Source organism: Mauremys mutica, chromosome 24 (genome assembly GCF_020497125.1).
Source record: "Mauremys mutica isolate MM-2020 ecotype Southern chromosome 24, ASM2049712v1, whole genome shotgun sequence".
Taxonomy (NCBI): domain Eukaryota; kingdom Metazoa; phylum Chordata; order Testudines; family Geoemydidae; genus Mauremys; species Mauremys mutica.
Genome location: NC_059095.1, coordinates 15,132,997 through 15,152,308, shown reverse-complemented (window position 1 = coordinate 15,152,308; position 19,312 = coordinate 15,132,997). Strand labels below are relative to the sequence as shown.

At 52.6% G+C, this 19,312-nt stretch overlaps 6 non-coding genes across 6 annotated transcripts; 3 read left to right on the top strand and 3 right to left on the bottom strand.

The window, feature by feature from the left end:
* Positions 1-1,896: 1,896 nt before the first annotated feature.
* On the bottom strand, positions 1,897-1,969 carry TRNAK-CUU. Its single transcript has one exon. It is a non-coding gene; the product is annotated as a tRNA-Lys (tRNA).
* A 1,921-nt stretch (positions 1,970-3,890) lies between these two features.
* TRNAQ-CUG lies at positions 3,891-3,962 on the bottom strand. Its single transcript has one exon. It is a non-coding gene; the product is annotated as a tRNA-Gln (tRNA).
* Positions 3,963-9,150: 5,188 nt separating this feature from the next.
* Positions 9,151-9,232, top strand: TRNAS-AGA. The gene has a single exon. It is a non-coding gene; the product is annotated as a tRNA-Ser (tRNA).
* A 1,599-nt stretch (positions 9,233-10,831) lies between these two features.
* TRNAT-UGU lies at positions 10,832-10,905 on the top strand. The gene has a single exon. It is a non-coding gene; the product is annotated as a tRNA-Thr (tRNA).
* Positions 10,906-13,212: 2,307 nt separating this feature from the next.
* On the top strand, positions 13,213-13,284 carry TRNAR-UCU. The gene has a single exon. It is a non-coding gene; the product is annotated as a tRNA-Arg (tRNA).
* A 5,463-nt stretch (positions 13,285-18,747) lies between these two features.
* On the bottom strand, positions 18,748-18,819 carry TRNAA-UGC. Its single transcript has one exon. It is a non-coding gene; the product is annotated as a tRNA-Ala (tRNA).
* Between the last annotated feature and the right edge of the window lie 493 nt (positions 18,820-19,312).

Sequence of the window (19,312 nt, the reverse complement as noted above, 5' to 3'; positions counted from 1 at the left end):
TTTGGGGCTTGCCCCCTCCACAGAGCATGGGGGTGCCAATAGGCACCTATGGATGGTCCCGCCAAGTAGGGCCAGGATGGAAATGGGGGGCCTGTTCCCCCAACATAGAGAATCTGGGTGCAACCTTGCTTAACGGGTCAGTCTGTCCTTTCTCTGACTCTCTCATTCCAGCTTCAGCTAGCACTTGTGGTTCATTTGCTCTTTTTCATTCCTTTCCTTCTCTAGCTTGTATGTTCTTGCTTTCTTTTTTCCCCTCTACCTTTCACGCTCTTGCTTTCTTTCCTTCTTTTTCTAATATTTTTTCTCTCCCTTTATTTCTTTCTCTGCCTTTCACATTCTTTTCGCTTGCTCTCTCTCGAGCTGGTCATTTTTTTCACTCACTCTTTTTCCTCGCTCCCTTCCGACCCAAGCGGGTTCTCCTCACACAGATTTTGACAGGTTTTCCCACTGATCAGCAAGTGGATTAAGCACGTCTTCAGTGGGTGTTTGCCAGACCAGGAAGCAGGCTGGCCGGGTGTCTTCATGGCCATCTGCTGTCCATGCATAGGCATGGTCCTCCCCTCCTCTGGCCCTGACCTCCGTTGCTCTGAAGCTTTTAAGCCTTCCCTTGGAGCTGTCAGCACCAGCTGCCTCTGCTCCAGGTGCCCAGAGGAGGAGAGGTGCTGGGCTCCAGCCTGGGACTCTGCCTCCATCCTGCCTAGCAAGCCTGGTTCTGGCACTGCTTTCTTCAAGCACCATGTGGGCAAGAGGAAAAGCACAGCAGCAAGCACAAGGGCCAAACTTGTGAAGCAGTGAGAATCCCAACCACCCGGTCAAACCACAGGACTGCAGGCCTCAGTAACCAGGGTAGCAAGTTCTAGAGCCCCAACCCATTCTGGCCAAAGACCTGGTCCCCATGAGCAAGTCACCCAACAGGAGCAGAAAGATTCACTCTTGCCCAGCTGGAGACAGGGAAGTTGAGCACCTTGAACTCCAGAGTTTTACCACACGGTCCCACAGAGATTTGAACTTAGATTGCAGGAGTCAAAGCCCTGAGTGCTGCTCATTACACCATGGGACCAGCTCTATATGGGGGGCAGAAACGGGGAACAAGGGGCCTGTCACCTAGAGCATGTGGCCACTGCCAGAGCAAGTGTCCAGCCCTTGGTGGTGTCCCTGCAGCACAGCCAGGGCCTGGGGAGGAGGCCTGGGACATGTGAGGGAGAGACCGTGACCTGCCCTGACCCTCCAGAGACACTGGTTGTGATCTCCCTGCCCCACAGAACAGGGTGATGTGTTTTCCTTTCCCATCTTTCCTTATGTTTTACATTGATTGCTGGGTAATAAATGGTGTTTGCTTGAAGCACATGCAATGAGTGGATCAGGGAAGTGCCCAGAGCGGAGAGAGAACCCCAGAGTGGGGACACCGTAGGCCCCGTTCAAGTGATCATGACAAGATTGGGGGGGTCAAGCCCCCCAGGATTCCTGGGCCCAGCCTTGTTGGGGTTACGAGGTCTCTGCCACACAGGAGAGTAGAAAGAGCGTCCTTGGGGTCAGGCAGCCTCTGGGTAAGGGGGTGGGGACTCAGATCCTTCCGCCGGCCAATTCCACCGGGGTCGTGTAAAAGCCAGGGAAGTTCCTGACAATAGCCGGACCAGACTCTCCTTACATTTGCCCTCTGTACTCGTTGCTTCTCTCTCTCCCCAACCCACCTCTGCTGCTCTCCCAGCACCTGGCCCCACAGTGCTTCCTGGCAGCCAGAGACTGTGTGTTCTAGGCCTGCTCCTGTGGATGTGGCCTCTCTCCTGATTGCTAATGAAAGGAATCTTTCCAGGAGATGGCCACAACTTCTGGGAATCCCCATGTGGCTGTGAACAGAATTTGGCTCCTGGCACACAAGGCAACTTAAAAGCTGAGCACCCAGACAGGGTCTTGAAGCCTGGACCCTCAGATTAAGAGCCTGATGCTTTACCAACTGAGCTACCTGGGCTTGTTGAGATCAGCTTCACCGTTCAGCACAAGAGCGAGCAGTCAGGCAAAAGAGAGGCACAAAAAGTCCCAGGAACCCCTCCTCTTTCTGCACAGCCACTGCCTGTCAGCAAGATTCCTTCTCCTCCTCAGTGAGACTAAATCTAAGCACCTAGACAGCGAGTCCGTCTGCTGCACCCCAATTCCCCATGCCAGAGCCTCCCTACCAAAGTCCTGCACCTGGCTCCAGAGAATTAAGTCTCACGTCTCGCTGGGAACTTTACTTCTTGTGCCCAGAGAGTCTCTCCCCCCTTAGTAGATGACCTGAGAAACACAGTGTCCACCTGTTCCAAAAAAAAGCGCATGAAGTAGCTTTGCTCCTGTGTCTATGTGGCCTAATGGATAAGGTATCTGACTTGGGATCAAGTGATTGAGGGGTCAAATCACTTCAGGGTTGTAGTGCTGCAGTTTTACCTTCGTGCTGAAAGTCCTGCTCCCTTCAGGTTTGGAACTTCTTCTTGGCTGCTCAGGCCAATGCTCTGCCTTCAGCTAATGCCCTGGGAAGGAGTTGGGGGTTGGGCATCACAAAGGCTGGGGCATGAGCCCTAGGTGCTTCCAGTCTAACCTTTGCCATTCCTGACTTGCCAAAGAAAATGGATGGCTGCCCGGGCTAGCGTGTGGAGCAGTTTCCCTCTGTCCCTGTGCTTGAGGGGGGTTGCTACATAGCGCCTTGGGAGCCTGGATGTTTCTCTGCGTCTCTTCAGCTGGGGAAAAGCCTCTTGGGGTAAAATCTCCTGCCCCACTGCAGAAGTAAGCACCATGAGTGGGAACGGTAAGAGGCTCCACCAGGTGGGCTGGCCCTGCTTTCCTACCTTCTTCTGATGTTGGCCACAGAGCATCAGCAGCCGCCCCGCATGGTGGTCTGCGGGTGGCCTTCAGTGGGGGTTTGGCATGGCAGGGAGCAGGCTGGCCGGGAGTCTTGTTGCCTGTCTGCTGGCCACACATAGGCATGGTCCTGCCCTTGTCTAGCCCCGCCCTCAGTTGCTCTGTGGCTTACTAGCCTTCCCTCAGAGCTGTCAGCACCAGCTGCCTCTGCTCCAGGTGCCCAGAGGAGGAGAGGTGTGCTGGGCTCCAGCCTGGGACTCTTCCTCAGGGCCGCCCAGAGGGGGGGCAATTTGCCCCAGACCCCGAGCCCCACAGGGGCCCCCACGAGAGTTTTTCGGGGGCCCTGGAGCGGGGTCCCTCACTTGCTCTGGGGGGCCCGGAAAACTCTTGCAGGGCCGGGCGCAGGAGCTTCTTCGCTCCCAGTCTTCGCCGGCGAGGGGTCCTTCCGCTCCAGGGCGGAACGACCCCCCGCTGGCGAATTACCGCTGAAGCGGGACCCGCTGCCGCTATGCAGCCCGGTCTTCGGCGGTAATTCGGCGGCGGGGGGCCCTTCCCTTCCGGGACCCGCCGCCGAAGTGCCCCGAAGACCCGCGGCAGGGACCCCCCCCCGCCGCTGAATTACCGCCGAAGACCGGGCTGCGCTTCGGCGGTGGGTCCCGCTTCGGCGGTAATTCGGCGGCGGGGGGGGGTCCCCACCGCGGGTCTTCAGGGCACTTCGGCGGCGGGTCCCGGAATGGAAGGGTCCTCCGCCGCCGAAGACCCCAGGCCCCCGGAATCCTCTGGGCGGCCCTGCTCTTCCTCCCTCCTGCCTACCAAGCCTGGCCCTGCTTTCTTCAAGTGCCATGTGGGCAAGAGGAAAAGTGTGGCCACAAGCACCAAACTTGTGGGCATGAGGTAAAGCAGTGAGAATCCCAACCACCAGAGCCACTTCTAGACCCCCACCAAAGACCTGGCTCCAGTGGGGAGGAGTCACCCAGCAGGAGGGAAATGATTCACTCTTACATAGCTGGGGACAGGAAAGCACTTTGAGCACCAGATCTTTACCACCAGATCACACAAGGTCCCACTGAGATTTGAACTCAGATTGCAGGATTCAGAGTCCTGAGTGCTGCCCATTACACCATGGGACCAGCTCATACTGCCTTCTCTGCACATTGGTGACTTTCACAGGGCTGGCTTGTGTAAGGGACTGTTGGCCCTTTACTAAAACTTAGTGGGGTTTTTGGTTGGCTAGTTCCCAGTCCCAATAGAAGGGGGAAGGGTCAATGGGAAATCAGGACCCTGAGACTGACATGCCCCTGGGGCAATGGTCACCAACTGGTAGGGAACAAGTGAGAATTTGTTAATGGAGAAAAATTCCTGGTGAAAATTGGCAAAGCTGTGGAGAGTTTGAAAAGTTCCAGTGAATTTACACATGAAGATACAAACGGAGAGACAAACACACACAGAAAGAATGAGAAAATCAAACACTGCACAGGCCCACACAGACATAAACAAAAACCTAACCCACACAGCACACAGAGCCATATACACAAAAGAGAAAGCCACACAAAACATAGAACAAATCCACACCAAAAAATACAGCAAAAGCCCACAACAAGAAAGCACAAAAACAACATACCAAAAGAATAATAAGCAAAAAACCAATCTGCATGCAAAAGTCATACACACACAACTATGCAAGGCATCCACCAAAATCACACAGGACCCACATGCACATCAACGCAACAGATGAAAAACACACCAACATGCAGAAAGCCAGGCAGGGTTTGAGTCTCACAGTGAAGAGGGTGAGTACACAGTTGGTTTGGGGAGCAAAGACTGAGGGGGAGTCGGGAGCAGTGCTCTGGGCTCTGCCTGACCCTTCCTGACACAGGTGGATGGTGTAGGGCAGAGCCTGGTAGATCTGTGGAATCTGCCCTGCTCTCTGTAAAGCAAGGGGACCTCGGTGTCTTCTGAGCTGGAATTGTATTTTCTGCAGGGCAAAATGATTGGCAGAAGCCATTTGCTTAAAGAAAACTAGTGCTCCAGGTGAGGTTTAAACTCACAACTTCAGCATCACTCCACTCAGTGCTGCTATTATAAGTCCTGCGCACTAACCCACTGCACCTCTACTGCCTGCCTGAGGGGCTTTTCTCCTTGATTCATGGCTGGATTAGGGGTTGAGGGGGTTGCATTAGCTAAAACAAATCCATATGAAAGGCTGCAGGATGGCAGCAGCAGAGGTGGGGAGCCTCCTTCCATGTGATAGAGCTGGTTCCCCTTTCCGTTGCTCAGGGGAAGGTTGGTGCTTTGAGCCCACCCGGTGCCGGAATGTCCCATGGGTGAGATTAACGGGACTCTTGAGAAGGGAAGGGAGGGGAAGTCTTTTCTATCCCTGCCTAGCTCCATTGGTCTCCTGTGGCCCTTTCCCCTGCTCAGGCGATGCAGAGACAAGCCCCCATCTGGGTGAGTCACCGAGAGGCTGTGTCCCATGGCGTGTGTGGGAGAGGGGGAGGGTTGGATTGGACTCAAGGGGAGAAGGTTGTGTGTGACAGTGCGTGGAGGAGGGGGAGGGTGTGTTCCTTAGGATATAAACAGAGGTGAAAGTAAGCTGGTACAAGCCGGTACGGCATACCGGCAAGAGCCAGTACGCCGTGCCGGACTGCACCGGCTTTTGGTGTGGGGATTTAAAGGGCCGTGGGCTCCCCACCGCAGCTGGCAGCCCAGAGCCCTTTAACCCCCCCACCCGTGGCTCCGGCAGCCGGGCTGGGGCCAGATTTAAAGGGCTCTGGGCTGCTGCGGCTGCGGTCAGCCCAGAGCCCTTTAACCCCCCCGCCCGCGGCTCCGGTGGCCGGGCTGGGGCCAGGATTTAAAGGGCTTGGAGCTCCCCTCAGTGGGGGGAGCTCTTGGCCCTTTACATACCTGGCCCAGCCCCGCAAAGCTCAGGGTTCCTTTAATTTGCCCCTGAGCTCTGGGGGCCTCCCAGCTACCTCTGCAGCTGGGAGGCCCTGGTTGATTTAAAGGCCCTGGGTCTCCCAGCCACAGCTGGTGCTCCAGGGCCTTTAAATCTTGAGAGACCACGCCCCTTCCCGATGAGGCCACGCCCCTTCCCGATGAGGCCACGCCCCCTCAGGACTCCGGCAGTACCGGTAAATCCTGTAAGTTACTTTCACCCCTGGATAGAAATGATGGAAAACACAGGGGTAGTGACAGTGAAGCCCAGTGTCTGAGTGTTATGACCCTGTGTGGTGCTGCCGTTCACCTTCCCCTCCTATGGTCTCATCTTTGATTGAATCCAGCATTTTTTCACCTGTCATCATCACAGAGGTGTCCCACATGCCTCAGCTACCGAGTGTCCCTCTTAGAGAAGCCAAGGACTGGAACTGATTTCAGCTGCTGGACAGCTCTGCTAGGTTTTTATTCATTTGCATAGGAAAATAGTGTTTAAATTCATTTCAAGCTCCCCTCAACTTCAGCGAACTCCTGAACATCCTGGAGATGGGTCTGGAAATCGATTTTCATTTGAAAAAGTTTTTTAAGGGAATCACTTGGATTGGAACTAGGAACCTATTACCCTGAAGGGAAACATTCACTCACTGATCTATACTCTCACCAAAGAGTGTCATGTACAGCCCAGAGCAGGAACAGTTTTTAACCTGGGGGTTAGTAAACTTTATCTCTGGACAAACACCACAGCTTACAAACTCCCCACCCCCGCTCTGTGTCACCAGAGCACAACAACAACTCTCCTTGGAGCACACACAGCTCCCCAGCTCCCTGCCCGTCAGTCTCTCCAGCATTGCTCCAATCCCTTAAAGCAGGGTCTCAACCTCAATTTACCTTAGGGCCAGTGCCAGTCCTCCAGTCCTCCAAGTGGGCCAATAATGTCACTCACACCTCCCAGAACCCGCCCCCCAAAACTCTGCCCCTCACCTGCCTAAGGCTCTGGGGGGAGTTTGGGTGGGGGAGGGGTTCTGGGGGGCAGGCTCTGGGGGGAGTTTGGGTGCAGAAGGGGTGAGAGGCTGGTCTCTGGAACGGAGTTTGGGTGGGGGAGGGGTTCTGGGGGGCAGGCTCTGGGGGGAGTTTGGGTGGGGGAGGGGTTCTGGGGGGCAGGCTCTGGGAGGGAGTTTGGGAGGGGGAGGGGTTCTGGGGGGCAGGCTCTGGGAGGGAGTTTGGGTGGGGGAGGAGTTCTGGGGGGCAGGCTCTGGGGGGAGTTTGGGTGGGGGAGGGGTTCTGGGGGGCAGGCTCTGGGAGGGAGTTTGGGTGGGGGAGGGGTTCTGGGGGGCAGGCTCTGGGAGGGAGTTTGGGTGGGGGAGGGGTTCTGGGGGGCAGGCTCTGGGGGGAGTTTGGGTGGGGGAGGGGTTCTGGGGGGCAGGCTCTGGAGGGAGTTTGGGTGGGGGAGGGGTTCTGGGGTGCAGGCTCTGGGATGGAATTTGCAGCCCCGTAACATGGGCGAGGCGAGTGAGGCACTTGCCTCAGCTGCAGAAAGTGGAGGGGCGCAGCTCTACCATGATCAGCGGCGCTTCGGCGGCAGCTCTACCACTGCCACTTCTTCGGCGGCAGTTCGTCAGTGGGTCCTTCTCTCTGAGAGGGACTCAGGGACCCGCTGCCGAATTGCCACCGAAGGATGAATGAAGCGGCAGTGGCAATTCAGTGGCAGGTCCTTCCCTCCGACAGGGACTCAAGGACCCGCAGCCAAAGAGCCTGGAGCCGGCCCTTGCCTTGGGTACAAAAATTCCTTGTAGGGCTCTGGAAGTTTGGGTGCTGGGTGCAGGCTCTGGGCTGGGGCAGGGAGTAGGGGGAACAGGAGGAGGGGTGGTGGTGCAGGCTCTGGGAGGGAGTAAGGGGTGCGGTGCTTACTGGGGTGTACAAGGTGGGGTGGGCTGGGGGGCCTCCATGTTCTGCTGCCCCCAGGCATCACCCCCGCAGAATCCCATTGGCTGCAGGGGCTCGGGGTGGGGGTAGCGCGCGGAAGCACAGACACACCCTGCCTTGCCATGCGGAGGGGCCGGCAGCCATCGGAGTGAGCAGGCAGATGCTGCTCAGCTCTGCTGCACTGCTGGGGCCCCTGGGGGGGAGCGCCTGGGGGCAGCAGGTGGGGCCAAGGGAGTGACCCGGTCCCAAAACTGCTGGAGCCCCACGGGTGAGACCTGGGGACCAGGACTGCCAGCCAAACACCTTGAAGAGGAGGCGTCCCTCTCCCTGTCAAAAACTGATCTTCCTCCTTCAGTTCAGTGACAGCTTGAATTGTTCCTTATCCCAGCAGAGCCAGAGGATTGAAAGCAGCAACATCAAACCCCTGTGTAGCTCGCAGGAATGGACATAAACACTCCCTGGTACCTGAGGAGATGTTTAGCTTTGCCCTTGGTCAACTACAAGGCCAAAGGGAAAGGAGGTGGCACCAAAGGGAAAGGAGAGTGAAACATGGCACATCATTGTTATGCCCATGGTGGCTGCAAAATCTTTTTATGTACTTCTTATCAGCAGTGTATTATTTTCTCTGGAGTCTAGACCTTGACTATACCTTGGCCAAGAAATTTGTACCTTGATAAAATAATTGACTGCCCCTGGTGAAGGCAATGGACTTGACACCCACTGGGATGTCCCAACACAGGTACAAGTGCTAACAACATGGCTGCCTTTTAGCCATCGATTTTAATCGGGGCAATAAATTGAAACAAACCCCTGTTAAATCATTTCTCAGCCCGAGTCCTTCACCCACATTCCCTAGAGCATTGGGCCACCATGTGGATGTTTCATTTCCCACCTCAATTTCACAGAGACACGATTTCCTTTGCACAGATCCATGAACAGTGAAATCTTCCTGTGTCTCTGGTCTGAGCCAGGGCATTCGATTCCAGTGAACCCTTCTCTCCTGCAATGGCGATGGTCAGACAGAGGGGACGTGGCACCTGCATCCCTGGCAGGAAGCTATTGGCTCAGCTCTTTCTTTCTGCTGCTGTTGTTAGTCCATGTAACATCAAGGGTGGAATGCAAGGCTGAGTTCACGCACCAGCCCCCTGAAATATTTCAGTGCCCCAGAGAAATCCTGCCCCCAGCTATTGGAACGATGTGCTGGAGATTTGACTAGGAAAGGGACTGTCTGAATTGTCAGAGTGGGGAATGAACAACAATCTACAGCAATGTCGTTCACACAAACACACTCTCATCCTGCTCCAGCTGGAAGGGAAATGGGCAGGAATTCTCACTGTTCAGCCAAGGGCACACTTACACTGATGCACAGTCATGAGTGTGCTGGGGAAGCTGGTCTGAGCAATTTGAAGTGACAATTCAGTGAGAACAGAATCATCATGTAGTGGAATAACTGTATGTCAAGTAGTTGTGGCTGAGTGGTTAAGGCGATGGACTAGAAATCCATTGGGGTCACCCTGTGCAGGTTCAAATCCTGCCAACTACGCAAGCACTGTGCTGTTGTTATTATCACTCTAGTCTTAGTGCCTGAGCATCCACAGTGCAAACTGGAGCCAGATCTACTTTCACTCTCTGGACACTTAAAATGCTGCTGTGGCACTGCTATAGCACTTTGGAGTAGACAGTGATTGGAGGGGTTTTCCCATCCCTATAATAGCTACATGGACAGAACAATTCTTCCTTTTCTTTACCACTATCTAACCAGGGCTTAGGTCACCTTAACTCTATGGGGTGTGTGGGGGGGGGGGGTTTCACACCCTGAGAGACGTCGCTCTGTCAGTTCAGTGCCCAGTGTACACCAGCCCTTAGATCCCTCTTGGTATTTCAGTGCAGGCACTGACCTGTGAGAGGAAAACATCAGCTCACAAACACAGAGACTGAATTCCCCACATTTAATCTCGCTGCACTTTCCAGAAAGTCACGAAATTCAATTCATTCTTGCTAGGACAGAGAAAAAATAAGTGACACTAAGTTTTTGGCTTGGGTAAATAAAATTAAGTGTTTAATTAATATAGTAAAAATCTGTACTGATTCCTTTAACTAACATCACAGTGTGAAATAGGAACATAGACAAAGCTTGTCAGTGACGACTAATTTCGCAAATGATCTTCCCATTATTAATTTCCATGCTGCCCCCATTGGAGGTCTGGGCACCTCCAGTGTCATTGCTCTGCATTCACCTTCCCCTAGAATTGTTCTCGGACATTTGCCTTCCTCTGCAGCATGGGGCTCGGGTCACTTGCTGGAGGATTCCCTGCATCTTGAGGTCTTTAAGCCACGATTTGAGGACTTCAGTAACTCAGACATAGGTTAGGGGTTTGTTACGGGAGTGGATGGGTGAGATTCTGTGGCCTGCATTGTGCAGGAGGTCAGACTAGATGATCATAATGGTCCCTTCTGACCTTAAGTCTATGAATCTATTCCCAAATTTTAGTCCTGCTTTGGGACAGTGTCTCTCATGCAAGAAACTGCCCAGTCTGCGCTAGCAGTGAGGCTCCCTCACTAACAGCTGATATCAGGGAGAGCTGTGTGAAGTGCAGGGCCCCAGTGGTGCCTGAACAGGGGGGGAACAACACCCCAGGACTTTTAAAAATGGGAGGGCTCTGAAAGGGGAGGGGCCCAGCCTCTGTAGCAGGAATGCAGGGCAGGCGAGTTCACAGCGGGCATTATGGGATATGGGTGGAGGCCATTATAGTGATATAATGACCAGCAGCATTTACACTGAAAATTTGTCACTTTAAGTTTGCTGCACAAAGCTCTAGGCCTCTCGTCGAGGTGGTTTTATTTTGTCACCAAAACAGGGCAATTTTGTCACCAGACGTGGCATTGCAGTGTGTGCACCAGCCAAAAGCTGCCAACCGAGGGAGCATTGTGTGTTTTTCACACACCTGAGCAATATAATGATGCTGAAATAACTTTGCAGTGCAGACCTGGCCAAAGATTCACACACACACACAGAGCTTGCAAGGAAAACGTCACCTGCTCCTCTGCTTTGCAGAATTCAAACACAACCAAAGCTTGTCAGGCCCCAGTGGGGATGGCAGAGAGTCAGGTATGGGCAGACATTGTGTTTTAGCCATAGGCAGGCACCATGGCTTAGCTGGCTAAAGCACCTGTCTTGTAAACAGCAGATCCTGGGTTCAACTCCCAGTGGTGCCTTGATGATTAACTTTTAGGGCACCTGGTATTGGCTACTGACAGAGGACAAAACACAGAGCTAGGTGAGCCTTTGGTCCAGCCCAGTATGGCTGTTTAAATTGGGATTGAGGAGAAGGGTGAAGAGGAGCAGGCTCTGGTTGGGAGTGAGGAGCAGTGAGCATAGGAGGGGCCTATGGGTTGGGATTAAGGGGCACTGGGAAAAGAGGGGACGTGGGTTTAGGCTGAAGAGCATCTTCATTTGGGGATCCAGCAGGACAGGGGAAGGCAGCAGGTGATTCTAATTCCTTAGGGATATTCTGTGTGTTCATGTGTGTGTGTGCGTGTGTGTACAGGGAAGGAACATGCTATATGCCCAGAGGCCTTTATTCCTCCAGGCTGCAAGGACAGAGGGGCTGTCAGGAAGTTGCCCCTTCAAACCCAACAACACAAAAAGGCCCTTCTGAGGAAAGGAAAAATCCTGCAGAGAAAAAGTAACCTCAAAGAGGACTCCAGCAGGACAGTGTAAGATCTTGGTGAGTAGTTTATCACCTGACCAGGGACTTGAGCCCTGGACCCTCAGATTAAAAGTCTGATGTGCTGCCAACTGAGCTAACCAGGCTCCCAAAGCAAAAGAGCAAGTTGGTGCAGAGGAGAAACTAGTCAAGAAAACAAGAGCGGGAAACAATAGGGGAAACCTGCTGCTCTCTCTGGCCTGGTCAACACTACGAGTTTATATCGAATTTAACAGCATTAAATCACATTAACCCTGCACCCGTCCACACAACAAAGCCCTTTATATCAATATAAAGGGCTCTTAATACCTGTATCTGTACTCCTCCCCGACGAGGGGTGTAGCGTTGAAATCGGTATTGCCATGTTGGATTAGGGTTCGTGTGGCCGCAATTCGACGGTATTGGCCTCCAGGCGCTATCCCACAGTGCACCATTGTGACCGCTCTGGACAGCAATCTGAACTCGGATACACTGGCCAAGTAGACAGGAAAAGCCCCGCAAACTTTTGAATTTAATTTCCTGTTTGCCCAGCATGGAGCGCTGATCAGCACAGGTGACCATGCAGTCCCAGAATCAAAAAAGAGCTCCAGCATGGACCGTGCAGGAGATACTGAAGCTGATCTCTGCATGGGGAGATGAATCCGTTCTATCAGAACTTCGTTCCAAAAGACAAAATGCCAAAACATTTGCAAAAATCTCCAAGGCTATGATGGACAGAGGCCACAGTAGGGACTCAACAGTGCTGAAACTTAAGGAGCTGAGACAAGCGTACCAGAAAGCCAAAGAATGAAATGGATGCTCACGGAGGGAGGGGCGACTGATGACTGTAGCTATCCCACAGTTCCCGCACTGTCCGAAAACCATTTACATTCTTGGCTGAGTTCCCAAAGCCTGAAAGGTCAAAAACATTGTTGTGGGTGGTTCCGGGTATGTGTCATTCCCCGCCCCTGTGAAAGCCGAGGGATAAAAATTGTTTCTCACCTTTTTTCACTGTCACCGTATGTCTACTGGATGCTGCTGTGAGACACGGTGCTGCAGCGCTACACAGCAGCATCCCCTTCCCTTCCCTGGCGGACGGCAGACGGTACAGTAGGACTGGTATCCGTCATCGCTGTCCCGTGAGTGCTCCTGGCTGGCCTCGGTGAGATCAGCCGGGGGTGCCTGGGCAAAAATGGGAATGACTCCCAGGTCATTCTCTTCTTTAAGCGTCTGTCAGCACCATCCAGTAGACATATGGTGACAGTGAAAAAAGACTGAACGGGCTCCATGGTTGCTGTGCTATGGCGTCTGCCCAGGCAATCCAGGGAAAAGGGCACGAAATGATTGTCTGCCGTTGCTTTCACGGAGGGAGGATTGAGTGACGACATTTACCCAGAATCACCCGTGACACTGTTTTTGCCCCATCAGGCATTGGGATCTCAACCAAGAATTCCAATGGGCGGGGGAGACTGCGGGAACTATGGGATAGCTATGGCATAGCTACCCATAGTGCAACGCTCTGGAAATTGACGCTAGCCTCGGTACATGGACGCAAACCGCCGAATTAATGTGTTTATTGTGTCGCCGTGTGCACGCGACTTTATACAATCTGTTTCCAAAAAACAGTTTCTGTAAAATCGGAATAATCCCGTAGTGTAGACATACCCTGTGATTAACAACTTTGGTGGCTAATTGAAAGGCTGATGATTCAAACCCAGGTGAAGATGGAGGTGTTTTTTTTTAAGTGATGAGCATCCAGTACATTTTAACAGGCAGAAAAGCGCCTCAATGCTGGTCTAGCCTCATTGGGCAAGCATAAGGAACACTTTTGCCAGATGCATTGGTGGTATAGTGGTGAGCATAGCTGCCTTCTAAACAGTTGACCTGGGTTCAATTCCCAGCCAATACAGGGATGTGATATTCTCTCCTTTGGGAACTGGTTTAATTTCAATCATGTTGTATCACTTTATCAATGGAATAACAGAATCCATGTGCTGCGGGTCACTCAACACACAATGAAAAAAGAAAGGGGTGGGACTATACAATGAGCTGTTGGAGTTATCCTGGCATTACAATGTTTGGTTAACTTTTTGAAAAAAATTTCCTTTACTTCCCTCTCCCTTTTAGACTCAGAGCCTTTAAGGTCAGAAGGGACCAGTGTGATCATCTAGTCCGACCTGCTGCACCTCGCAGGCCAAAAGACCCCACCCACCCACTCCTGTAATAGACCCGGGAGCACTGCCCCTACCCCAGGCAGCACATGGAGGCCCTCTGCTCCCCTCCCCCCATGGGTGTGCAGAGATGTGCCAGCAGCACTGAGGTGGCTCCCTGCCCACTCTGCCTCCGTCCCTCTGTGCCACTCCCAGAAATGGCCGGCATGTCCCAGCATCCCCTGGGGTGGGGGGAGTGTCTCCATTCATTGCCCCTGCCCCGAGTAATGACTCCGCAGCGCCCATTGGCCAAGTCACGCAGAAGAGCCGGCTGCCATAGGCCAACATCCAAGGGCAGAGGAAGCCAAGCCACAAGGCTTCAAAAGGTGACTGGCCCAGATCCTCTACCTTTCCCCTGCTGATGCCAAGGCTTTTTCCTCAGCTCATTTCACCACCCTCTGCCATGCAGGGGTTGGGGTTATCGCAGGTGTTACCCAAAATTGGGCCAGCCAGTAAGCAAAGGGAGGACTAATGACCCACCAGAGTTTGGCAGAAAGCAGCACGTTTATTATACTGACAGTTAAGCTCAAGATAAGCAGGGCGGGGGGGGGGGGGGAGTCACACTCGCACTCGCATACTCACGCTCCCAGGACAGGCACAGCGCTGGAGATGTCAGGATTCTGCAAGGTAAGTGTCCCACAGCAAAGCTATGGATGGTGCGATGAAGGTAAGTCTCCCTGAGGCACAATGAAATACAACGCAGAGAACCACTGGCCAGGCGGTCCGGGCAAAGGGCCTTCACTGGAGGTACAAGCTTGTGAGTGCTCTGCTGAGCACAGGGCCCCTTCCCCTTTTAAGGGCCTGCACCTCATGGCCTGCGACTAGAGATGACTTGGCTGCATCTGGTTGGTCACACTCCACCTTGGACAATGTCCATGCTCTGGGTGTGTGAGTGCTGCCTAATTAGAGTCCCAGACACCTTGTCTACCTGGGAGCTCTTCTGCTCTTCAACCAGCCCATTCATCCCACGAGCATTCCAGGAGGGAGCGGGAGGGGAAAAGCCACTTCACAGGCATTCAGAGAGGGAGAGGAGACAAAAGTGGGAGCAGGGGAAGTATAAGAGACCTTTTGAGGATAGAAATCACTGCTGCTCCTACAACAGCAGGGGCAGGCCACTAGGAGCTTGGAATAAGCCACCATGTTTCTGCCTGGTTTCAAACCAGGGACCTTTTGCATGTTAGGAAAATGGGATAACCCCTATACCACAGAAACTTTCCCACAAGGCTCTGCCCCTCCCTTTATAAGACCATAAGAATGGCCATACTGGGTCAGACCAAAGGTCCAACCAACCCCGCATCCTATCTGCCAACAGTGGCCAATGCCAGGTGCCCCAGAGGGACTGAACCTAACAGGTAATGATCAAGTGATCTCTCTCCTGCCATCCATCTCCACCCTCTGACAAATAGAGGCTAGGGACACCATTCCTTACCCCTCCTGGCTAATAGCCATTCATGGACTTAACCTCCATTCATTTATCTGCGAAAAGAACAAGGAGTACTTGTGGTGCCTTAGAGACTAACAAATTACTTGAGCATAAGCTTTTGTGGGCTAAAACCCACTTCCTCGGATGCCTGCAGTGGAAAATACAGCAGGAAGATATAGATATATAGATATACAGAGAACATGAAAAAATGGGTGTTGCCATACACACTATAACGAGAGTGAGCAGTTAAGGTGAGCTATTATCAGCAGGAGAAAAAAACCTTTTGTAGTGATAATTGGGATGGCCCATTTCCAACAGTTGACAGGAAGGTGTGAGTAACAGTAGGGGGACAAATAAACATGGGGAAATAGTTTGACTTTGTGTAATGACCCATCCACTCCCAGTCTTTATTCAAGCCTAATTTAATGGTGTCCACATTGCAAATTAATTCCAAATCAGCAGTCTCTCATTGGAGTCTGTTGTTGAAGGTTTTTTGTTGTAATATTGCAACTTTTAGGTCTGTAATCAAGTGACCAGGGAGGTTGAAGTGTTCTCCGACTGGTTTTTGAATGGTATAATTCTCGATGTCTGATTTGTGTCCGTTTATTATTTTATGTAGAGACTGTCTGGTTTGGCCAATGTACCTGGCAGAGGGGCATTGCTGGCACATAATAGCATAAAGAGCTAAGTCAGCACCTGAATAGCACTTTTTTGGGCCTGCTGCTTCTCTGTTTGGGAAGTTTTTGTCAGCCCTGGCACACAAAAGAGCATCATTGCAAGCGCCCATGAAGGCGAGATGAATTTTTGCCTGCCTTGCTCAGCTTGACTTGCTTCCTCACCCCATTCCTGTCTCAGATCCTGGGTTACCTGGTGGCTGAAGATGGTCCATTGTCTCAAGCGGTGCCAGAACCTGACACAGTGCCCCTGGGCAGCCTTTGCTCTGCACATGCTGGTCGTGCACATTTGCAAATACTTTAAAGCTCCTGTCAGTAAGTTCTGGCGACAGTTGCTCACCTTCAGAGGAAGCTCCCTAAAATTGGCCTGTCTCACCCAGTGGTACATTGAGCTCTGTTCAGACTGAGCCAAAGCAGGGGGCCTCGCTGCTGTGGCCGCCGCCGCTGTGAGGGCAGCCACTGTTGCGGATGAAGCCATCCTGCAAGCACCTTCCACCTAGCCACCCACTGAAAATCGTGTAGGGTGTAAGGAGGGAGTAGAAGAACACTAGGGGGGGGCCTCCCCCTTCCCCCACCATCGGCCATCCCATACCCGGTGCTGCACCCAGTGGGATAAAAAAAATACGGCCATATCGGAAGAGTCAGTTGTGTTCTGTGCGGTTGCCCCATCATTGCCCCTCAGGCCTGACCTTCCCTCCAGCTCAGCCACTCACTGAAAATTGAAAAACAAAACAGTAGAGCTATAAAAGTCTTCAAAGCCCACCAAGCCCAACCCCTCTTCTAATACGGCAGAAAAGCTGCACTTCTCCTGACTAGGTAGGGACGTCCTATTGCCGCACAAGAAGTGGAAGGCCATCGTGTTCGGTCTCAGCAGCACTTGTGGAGCAGAGGGAAATACCTGGCTGAGGAAATTCCCCACAGATGGGTCTTGAGCATGACAACCTTGTAGGTAATGACAAGGTCCACTTACGCCACCGGCCAAACCATTCCTCACAGGCCAGCAACCATTTCTCCCAGTTCGCGTTCCCCACCATGTCCCCAACCGAACGCTAGAAGGCCCAGCCATCAACCTGCCCACTCTTGCAGCCCTCCTCTTCTGCCCTGACTGATGGGGGGAGTATTGCGCCTCCCTCCCTTAGGACCTTCAGCATCCCTGGGGAACACCAACACCGCCCAAGTGACTTTGGGCCAGTAGGTCAACCAATAGGGCTGCCTCCTAGGCCAGGCTGCAGCCCAGCTTCAGGACTCAGCGGAAATGGCGCTCGCATCCCTCCCTACAGAACTCCAGGCACGGCCAGGCTTCTGGATCAAACATCCCCTCTTGTGCTCAAGTCACAACAGCTAGCGGGCAAAAGACAGGCTTTCATGGCATTTGAGAAAGCAAGATAGAGCCTTGGAAGACCCAGCAGGGTTTATGGCACAGGGGGCACAAGGAATTGTCCTCAGATCCCACCAAGACTTCAACTCAGATTGCAGGATTCAAAGTCCCCAGTGCTGGCCCTTACACCATGGGACCAATAGGGAACCCCCAGACCTCTGCTGAGGATGACTCTGTGGGGGCAGCCCTGCATTTACTCACCAAGTTGTCATGCAGCAGTTTGCTGCAGCTCCCAGAGGCCTTTCTTAATCCAGACTGAGAGGCCAATGGGCAGGTGAGGAAGTTGCCCCTTCAGTCCCAGGCAGTACATGGCCCTTCCTAGTGAAAAGAAGTGATGTCAAACACCCTAGAGAGATTCTGTCTTTCATTTTGAGAGGAAACTGTTCCCTTTTCACCTGACCCAGGACTTGATCCCTGGACCCTCAGATTAAAAGTCTGATGCTCTACCAACTGAGCTAGCCAGGCTCACATTTAACAAAAGCAAATTTCATGCAGCAGAGAAACTAGTCATGAAAATGTGGGCAGGAAACAATACAGAAAACCTGCTACTCTCGCTCTCTTAGCAGTCCTAGCCCCAGCCTGCTCCTCCATCCGGCGCCCTGAGGCCTTATTCTTTTTTAAGTTAGCTATCAAATCCAGGAGAAAACACAGATATACGAAGCAAAACAAAATCACAAACAGAAATGTCATTGGAAATACAAAAATAAAAAAGGAAAATGCAATCCCCATCACTTTATCGTGTCGGGGCCATTCCTGTATCGAGAGCACCCGCTAAGGTACATGTGTGCTTACGAGAAAGCTGGAGGAACTCATACCACAGCCTGAACATGAAACTTGACTGCTTCCAGGTGCCGCAGTAAAACCCTTTCCCTGCTGTGGCATTGCACTCCGTGTGATTTTATGAAAATATGCTAATGAGTGTGAATATAAAGTGACTGGACTATGCTTCATGCAAAAGGTCTCTTGTAAGGTATCATTACAAAGCTTATAATCTACTGTGTGTGTTCATCCTATTTGTATGAACCGATCATTCTTGGATCTGAAACTAGAAATATGAACTATAACTCTGAGGTCCTGTTGTAATGATGCAAAGTGTGGGCCATTAATAGTGGTTTGGACTCTTGATGGCTCCCATTAACCAGGACAACTGACTGGAGATGGCTCTGTCCTGCACCATCTGTGAGTCAGGCCAGGAAGAATGAAGGCTTGGGGGGGTCTCACAGGACATGTGACCATGTCACCTGGTACAGGAATCCACCTTAAACCTGGGGCTCTTCCTCAGGAGAGAGACAAAAAATTCCTGCTTTGTGCCAAAGCTGTATAAGGGGGTGGAACTGAACAAACATGGCTGCAGTCATGAGACATCCCCTAGCTACCACGTGAGCTGGAACAAGGGCTGTACCAGGTGAAAAGATTGGGCCCAGACAAAAAATAAGTCTAGTCTTTGCCTCTCAGTCTGTGCAGATGGGACCTTTCCCTCCAGTGGTGGAGGATTCTCCCTTTTCAGCTACCCTTGTCCCAAGCAGCACAACTGGTGGGAAGCTTAAATGTACAGAGGAGTCTTAGGAGCAGAAACCCCCCCAGAACTTCCATGCAATTGGCACTTGCCCCTCATTGAGCAGGATTGAAACTCCTGCAGGGTCACATCCCCTCTGGGCATGAGCAAAGCAGCAGGGTGAAAGGAACCTAGATATGCTAGGAATTGAACCCAGGACCCCATACATGCAAAGCATGTGCTCTACCACTGAGCTACATCCCCAGATGGACCATGTGCGCTATAGGTTACACTCAGAGCCCTCCTGTTTCCAGAGCATCCAGTGGCCTAAGAGCAGCATGAGGGACACATTCCCTGCTCTGAGGCCAAATCTGCTGTCTTGGAGGCTGCTGGTTCTTGGGGGTCACTTTTCAGCAGGGCCAGATTCGATGTGTGGGGCAGAGAGAGTGGGTGGCCTGGACTCAGGGTGCAGAGATACACTCAGCCCTCTCCCCTGCTTTGGGTGGGGGGTGCTGCCACCCCCTGCTGGAAGGTAATGGGAGGGGAGGGGCGCTGTGAGTCGCTCAACACTTGACCCTGGTGGTAGCAGTGGTGTGGGAAGCTCCAGGTGTTTCTAGGATCTGCTCTTTCCACCTGCCTGTAAAGTCCAGCTTTCCCCAGCACGTTCACTGCGGTGCAATTGGGTCACTGTTTCCATGGCTGCACAGCAAAGAATCACTCCCAGTTTCCCTTCTATCTGCGGCAGGATTAGCCTGTG